Source organism: Pteropus alecto, unplaced genomic scaffold, assembly GCF_000325575.1.
Source record: "Pteropus alecto unplaced genomic scaffold, ASM32557v1 scaffold239, whole genome shotgun sequence".
Taxonomy (NCBI): domain Eukaryota; kingdom Metazoa; phylum Chordata; class Mammalia; order Chiroptera; family Pteropodidae; genus Pteropus; species Pteropus alecto.
This window is the reverse complement of record NW_006494613.1, coordinates 2760105-2768192: the sequence shown is the minus strand read 5'-3', so window position 1 is coordinate 2768192 and position 8088 is coordinate 2760105.

Sequence of the window (8088 nt, the reverse complement as noted above, 5' to 3'; positions counted from 1 at the left end):
CTGTTGTTCTCTATGCCTTTTGTAAGCTTATCCTTGACTTATGTTTTAGATTTAAATAGCTCTTTTCCTACCTTAATAAACACACCTTCTATAATTAATATTTTTTATTCTCAGCTTGATGACGATTCAATGACCTACACATTGAATCTACACATTTGATCTACCCATTTGTTAATTTGTTTTGTCTCCTAAACCTTGCAAATGCTTTTCTGCTTTGAATCCCAAATTGCACTTACAAATAGAATGGGAAGTAGAAACTAGAGACTGGTTACAATGAGATTTAAGGTTCCTGGGGGAGTGGTAAACCTCACAGAAAGCCTGCTGTTTGTGTGTGGAATCACACACACCATTTAGAGGTGGATGTTATTGTTTAGTTAGCCCAGAATTATAGAGGAGCCTGAAGCAATTTTATTTTGGTAATTTCAGATTAAGAGTGGTATATTCTCTGCCATCAGGTTATAGTCTAAATGAAAATACACTACAAGATAGACTCAGGACCCTCTATTTAATTGTGCTAGTACCAAAGCTCCCTTATTTCATCCAAAGAAAGATGGGCAAAATATATCCTTCTGTTATTGGCATAGAGCTCAAACTGAATATGATTTTTCAGGCTTTTGCATATCATCCCTCTTCTTAAAGTGCTCTGGCTATTAGCTTCGGCAAGCAAGAGAAGGGAGACCAGATGCTTGAATGCCAGAAGGCAGAGTTTCTATGTTTAAAAAAAAGTTTCAGAATGACTTATTTTCATGTTTTGGCACATGCCATTCTAAGTATGAACATTTTTTAATTGATATCAGTGAATTTTAATGATGAATTAATCTAAATAGCCAATCCCTCCTCCAAATAAAACCAGAATGTGTCTTCTAAATTTTTAGTAATAGGTATTTCTGAGCTTGTTACCCTAGAGAATAAAGCCAGTATTGAAACTGCTAAATAACACTGGAAAAAATGTATTCATGAAATAGAACATTTTTATTTTAAAATTCCCATAAAATGCATTTCCTCCTGGCCATGGAACATTCTGCTCATGAAAATACTTGCAAGCCTCCAGCTGTTCCTCTTCATTTCCCACCCACCCCCCATCAATTCCATACTATTATTTTAAAAAGATATAATAGGATTTTCCCCCAAACAATCACCAACATTTGATGAAATTACTTCTCCAGATCTAAGAATTCCTGCAAAGAATTAATGGGGGATTACTATCTCATTTTCAAATAGTGCCCTATTCAGATGTAGCTACAATCACCCTACAGTTAGAGCAAAAATTTCTTATTGGTACATTTCATGGGGTCTTCAGTTAACCCAACAACTGTCATAAAATTCTAAAAGAAAATTTAATTTAAATTTACTCTCATAAAAAAAATAAAAACAACTAAATGTACTATGTCATCTTTAATAGTTGTAACGGAAGAAGAGTTCTAAAAACAAAAATTTGATTTTAGAATTTAGAATAGTAAGACATCATAATCACAAAGTATAGTAATTAGAGCAGTGACATCAAACCTGGCTGATCATAAAACTTTTTTAATGCTTGGAGAGGAGTTTAAATGCATATTCCTAGGCCCACACATACCTTCTGAATCAGAATCCCTGAAGTGGGACTTGAGAATCTCCATTTATACAGAAATCCCCAGGTATTTCTTATGCACTTATGCATTTCTTATGTAGACCAGAGTGTAGGAACCACACAAATTAGAAGATTATCAATATATTCCATTGATTTGGTAGAGTTTTAATAAGCTAATTTAAAATTAAAAAGACAAATTTTTGGTCTCAATCCTTGCATTTAACTTTTTTAATCTCCTAAATTCCCAATAGAATGATCAAAAGAATTCAAAAATTGTGGAAATGTTGTATCGGCTCTGAAAATCAGGAAAGAAAACCCAAATATTGTAGGAAAAGTCAAGAAATTTCTGCAGAATATATCTTAAGCAGACTAAATTGGGAGAATTGCTGGACAACTTATAATTCAGAAACTGACCTTGAGTACAGAATAGCAGGGCCTAGAGTGAAAATTGGCATGAAAGGAGTGGTAGGAGGTTTTGGGAAGAGGTTGCAAATCTAGACCTAACAAGAGTGAGATTGCTCTGCATAATTTACTCCCAGTTTATGTCTGAACCATAGAGCAAGCCAAGTAAAATAGAGGAGTTGCCACAGCTGGCCTCTGAAGAGATAGGCCGTGCCAGTTAGAGAACAGGGATATTATCCCAAGGAACAAAGAGGGAATAGACTCTTTTTTGGCATAGGGGCAAAACTCCCTGATGTGGCTGTCCCTGGCTTTAACAATCCACACACTACTCTTCAGAGGCAATCGCCCTATAATTTGGCAATGCAAAACTGTAGTAAAGCTAATTCTCCTTTCCTTTTTTCTCCTTTCCTTTATTCTTTCTTCCTTCCTTCCTACCATATGATAGTAGCATTCCCACTCCCAGCTATGACATTCAAAATATTTGCATACATTGCCAGAGGTCCCCAGAAAAGGCAAAATTATCCCCACTTGAGAAGCACTGCAATCGACAGTAATGTTAAAAAATATATAACTCTATACTGACACCAGTGAACAAGAGTAGTCTTTGACATCCAATATGTATGTTACACTTACAGAAATTCTCGATTCATATTTGACATATTCTAGTGCTCAATAGCTACATATATATTTAACAGCATGGTTATGAAACATATTTGAAGATGAAATTACTCAGATTTATTTTCTGAAAATATTAGAAATCAAAACAAAGAAATCATAACCTCATTTAAGAATTTAGATTCAAAAATTTCATACAACATAGTAGCAAATCACTGAGTATTACCTTAAAATGATAAGTCATTCCTGATCAACTATGGTTATTCCAGGAATGCAAGATATAATTTCAGGTTGGACTTTAATATTATTTATCATATGCCAAATAAAGAAAGAAAAATTATATGATCATCTTGATACCAGAAATGTGTTTAGTTAATAAAATTTAGTTTCTATTACTGATTGAAAAAAAAAAAAAACTCTTAGGTACTCTTAGATAGCATCTTAACATGTTACAGAAGACATTTTAAAATTCAAAAGTTGATATCGAAGGTAAAAGTAGAATACAAGTGTCATTTTCAGTAAAACCAAGAGTTAGCTAGGAATAGTCATATCTTAATGTTTAAAAGAATCACTCTTTTTAAATGTTAATTCTCCTCAAATTAATTTATAAATTTTTATGAGTCTATTAAGTGTTAAAATTATTAAGAATATTAGTTGAAAGATTAAGTGAGAAAGAGGCAGAGTTTTTGAAAATGAGGTGTGCTTTCACTTATTAGGTATTAACAAAAATAATAGAAAAATAATTAAAGTATATTGAAACAAGTATAGGAAGAACAGGAAGGACAATGAAACAATGTAAAGTCCAGAAAAGAACTCAGTATCAATATGTGGTAAAAGTTACTTTTCAATTCCAATAGAAAAAAGATAAATTCTTCAATAAATGTTTGACAATATTGCTACAATAGATGTTTAGGGAAGTACTATTCATATGTGAAAAATTGGAAGCAACTAAAATGCCTAAAGCTATTAAATTTGTTATATAAATTATAACATTTGTGCAATTAAATGCATCTAGACATTTTAAATTGTTGTCAAAGAATATTAAATCTATAGAAAAATTTATTATACAGTGTAAATTCAAAATAAAAGTTGACTAAATAATGAATGCTGTAAACATCTACTTTTGCAATCTGTCTAGTGTGTGTATTAGAGAATGAGAGAAGACCAAAAGGATATATAGTAACTAAAATATTAAGATTAGTTATCTACATATGGTAGTTTTTTCTCATCTTATTGAAATATGATAGATAATTAGTTGTTTGTACTTACATTATACAATTCAATGAGGTTTTTTAAAATAATTATAGTTGGCATACAATAATACAGTTTCAGTTGTATAGCATATTGATCAGAGATCCACATAACTCGCAAAGCGATCACCCCACTACATCTAGTACTCCTTTTCTTCCTTACATATTTATTCCAAAATTATTAAGCGTCTTCTCCATGCTACACTCTACATCTCCATGTCTATTCTGCAACTATCCATTTGTACCTTTTAATCCCTTTGCAACTCCCCTCCCATTTAGTATCCCTCTAAATCTTCTCTGTATCTACGAGTTTATTTCCACTTTTGTTGTTGTTGTTAATTTCGTTCTTTAGATTCCACATGCACATTAAATCATGCAATATTTGTCTTTCTCTATCTGACTCATTTTATTCTGCACAACACCCTCTAGGTTCATCAAGGCAATATTTTTTTCCATCCCCTTCCTTTTAGTCTGTGTGTCTTTTAATCTGAAGTGAGTCTCTTGTAGGCAAAATATGTAGGGGTCTTCTTTTCTTATCCATTCAGCCACTCTATCTTTTGGTTGGAGCATTTAATTATTTTCCATTTGAAGTACTTGTTGATAGGAATGTAGTTATCATTCTTTGTTCCTGTTTTTGATACATGTCTTTTCTTCTTAAAGACATCCTTCCAACATTTTCTTTACTGGCTTGGTGTTGATAAATTCCTTTAGCTAATTTTTGTCTGGAAAGCTCTTTATCTGTCCTTCTACTCTAAATGACAGCTTTGCTGGATAAAGTATTCTTGATTGTAGATCCTGGGTTTTCATTGCGCCAAATATTTTGTGTCCAACCCTTCTGTCTTGAATAGTTTCTTTTGAGAAATCAGCTGCCAGTCTTATGAGTGCTCCCTTGTAGGTAACTAACTGCTTTTCTCTTGCTGCTTTTAGGATTCTTGCTTTGCATTTAACCTTTGGCATGTTAATTATGTTTTGTCTTGGTGTGGGCCTCTTTGAAGTCATCATTTTGGGGACTCTCTGAGGTTCCTCGGGTTGTATGTCTATTTCCTTCACCAGGCGAGGGAAGTTTTCCATCATTTCTTCAAATAGCTCTTCAACATCTGGTTTCTCTTCAGGTACCCCAATGTCATGGAAATTTTTACCTTTAAAAGTGTCCCATAGGCTCCTTAAATTATTATTATAATCTTGGATTCTTTTTTCTTGCCATTCTGATTGAGTGTCCTTGGCTTTTGCATCTTCTATATAGGCCATTTGATCCTCTTCTTTATTCACTTTGTTTATTCCATTTAATATACTTCTCATCTCAGATAATGTGTTCTTCATTTCTGACTGGTTCCCTTTTATAATTTCCATTTCCATTTTTATGATTTTATCTCTTTGTTGAAGTTCTCACTGAATTCATCTACACTTCTCAAAAGTTCATTGAACATCTTTATAACCAATGTTTTGAACTCTGCATCTGTTACTTGATACCATTATATCTGGATCTCTGTTCTGTTCTCTCATATGGTTTTTACTTCTTTGTCCTCCCATTTTGGCTGCCTTTCTGTGTCTGTTTCCATGTACTAAGCAAAGCTTCTAAGTCTCTTGGTCTTATTAGTGTGGATTTGTGAAGTAGGCGTCTAGTGGCATACTCCTAAGAAGGGTTCAGCTGCAGGTCAAATTTAGTCCAAGCTCTGTCTCTCTGGTGCCACCTGTTAAGATTCAGTAAGCGATCCACAGATGCTGTACTTATAGTTACTTCAAAAGGCCACACCAGAAACTGAGGCCAGCTGCCTCCAATGTGAGTTTATGCACTGCTCAACAAGAAGCACCTGACTCGCTGAGGATACACCTAGATGTGGCTTGGGTGGGGTGTAAGTTGGGGGAGGCGGGGTTTCAGGGAATCCTCTGGGCAGAGGGACCTCTGTTACCCAGTTTGATGATGTCAGGACTATGGTGGCGCTATGTCTGCACACTTAGAGTGGGAAGGGCTCAACAGGGAACAATGGATACCTTCGGCACTTCTATACAGAGCAAAGCTCGCCTCAGCCCTCACTCTGACAATGTCTCCCTGTAAGTCCCTGGTGTCTCCTGCACGTAGCCGAATAGGCACTGGTGCTCAGAGTGAGCAAGTCCATCACCCTGAAAATCCACTCGCAGAAGCAGCCTCTTTAAGAGGCTTCTGACGCTACCATTGCCTATGTCTCACTCAGCCACTGGAGACCCGGCAGCCCCCCATCCTCGCCCCGTCCTACCTTCTGCCATTGCAGGGTGATTTCTTGGATTTCTTCCTAGTTGTATGGCTTGTTCATCTAGATCCCAGGTGATTTTTCTTTGCTCCTGCTCCTTGTTTCCATTACAGCTTTGATTTGGTCGCCAGAAGGATGAACAGAGCCTCTATCATCTACGCCATTTTTTCCCACCTCCTATACATGGTAGACTTTTAATTAATTTTTATTTTCTTCTGTGAATTCTCTATACTTACTAAATATTCAATATAATAATGTATGACTTTTCTAATAAATAAAGAAATAAAATAAATTAAGAAAGTTAAAACACACCAAAAAATTAATATAATCTGTAACACAAAATCTACTGAGAAACATTGATGAATATCTTCTAATGACCATTTTTATCAATAATACTAGCTAATATAACTGCCTGGACAAAAGGGTTTTTTTTGGTCAATATTTATCACTATATTTAGAACACTCTCTGCCTCTGAACATCAGCTGTCAAAAACTCAAAAGCCAATGAAAAGGAAAATACATGATTGGTTGATAAGTACATAAAAAGTACCAAACCTCACTATTCATTAGAGAAGTGCTACTTAAAACTGTAATAAAACAATGCAATACATAAACTAGAATATTTAAAATTATTAAGACTGACAACACCAAAAGTCGGTAAAGATATGGAGCAAACAGAAACTATATATACTGCTAATGGAGGATAAAATAGAAGAATATTTGGCACTTTCTTATAAAGTTAAACATACACCTACCCTATGACTCAACAGTTTCACTAGGTGTTACCCAAGAGAAGTAAAGTCATATTATACAAATAGATTTATACAAGGAAACTCATATCATCTTTATTCATTAATGCTAAAGATTGGAAACTATCAAATGTCCATCAAAAAGATAATAGATTAAAAAAACCTGTGATATCTTCAGAAAATGGAATACTATTCAGGAATAAAAAGAAATGAACTACTGATATATGCAGCAACATAGATGAACCTCAAGAGCATTCTGCTGAGTGAAAGAAGACAGACAGAAAAGAGTATTTGTATGTTATTCCATTTACATTAAGTTCCAGACAAGACAAAATTTCTCGGTAGTGACAGAAATTGGAACAATGGTTTCCTCTAGCACTGGGAAGGGACCGGAGAACTCCCTGGATGTTGGCAGTGTCTTCTATAAATGTGTGGGTTACATTGTGTGTGTCATACCTTTGTCAAAATACATTAAACTGTAACGCTTATGATCCACTGATTTACATAAAATATATCCACTGATTTACATAAAATAAAAATAAATATGAAGGGGCAAAGAAAAAAAAGACCATTAAGTCCTGACACCTTTTCTGATCCCCACATGAAATTCGATCTTTCGCCTATAAAGCTCCATATCTAAGCCCCTCCTCTGTTTAGCCTTCTCTACCACATTAGTTTATAAGCTGTCTTCAGACAGGAACTGGGTCTTAATTCCTTTTTTTTTCCTTTTTTTCTTTTTTTAAATCCAACATATTTCTGGCACAGTATCTTAGTGATCCAATCAATAGATGGATATAAGGAGAGCACTTACTAATACTGATCCAAACATTTCTCATCTTTCACAGTTCAAAGGGAATACATTTATACCAGTCCTGTGCTACAAGCATCCTAAAGACCACATTTTATTCAGGGATCTACCTGTTTTTATTGAGATTGTAGTTTGTGTTTGGAGAAAGTCACTGTTGTTCAGGGATACATATGTACCTTCACTCACCACATACTTGTCTTCCAAATTGCAGTCTGCTGAATCCATGAAAAGTCCTCTAACAATTGTTACATTGTAAAGTCCCTGATCTTGTGGACTGATGGTGGTGAGAATTCTAACCAAACTGCAACAGGGATAAGGCACTGAAGGAGATCAGAACTTATCCCAAAATATGTCACTCTACGTAGTGACTATTTTGAGTTAAAGACTCTTGAGAATCAGCAAATACAAGAAAAACCCTCTGCCCTTCCTTCTTTTTCTTAAAAGCAAATGAAATTCTTACACGAAA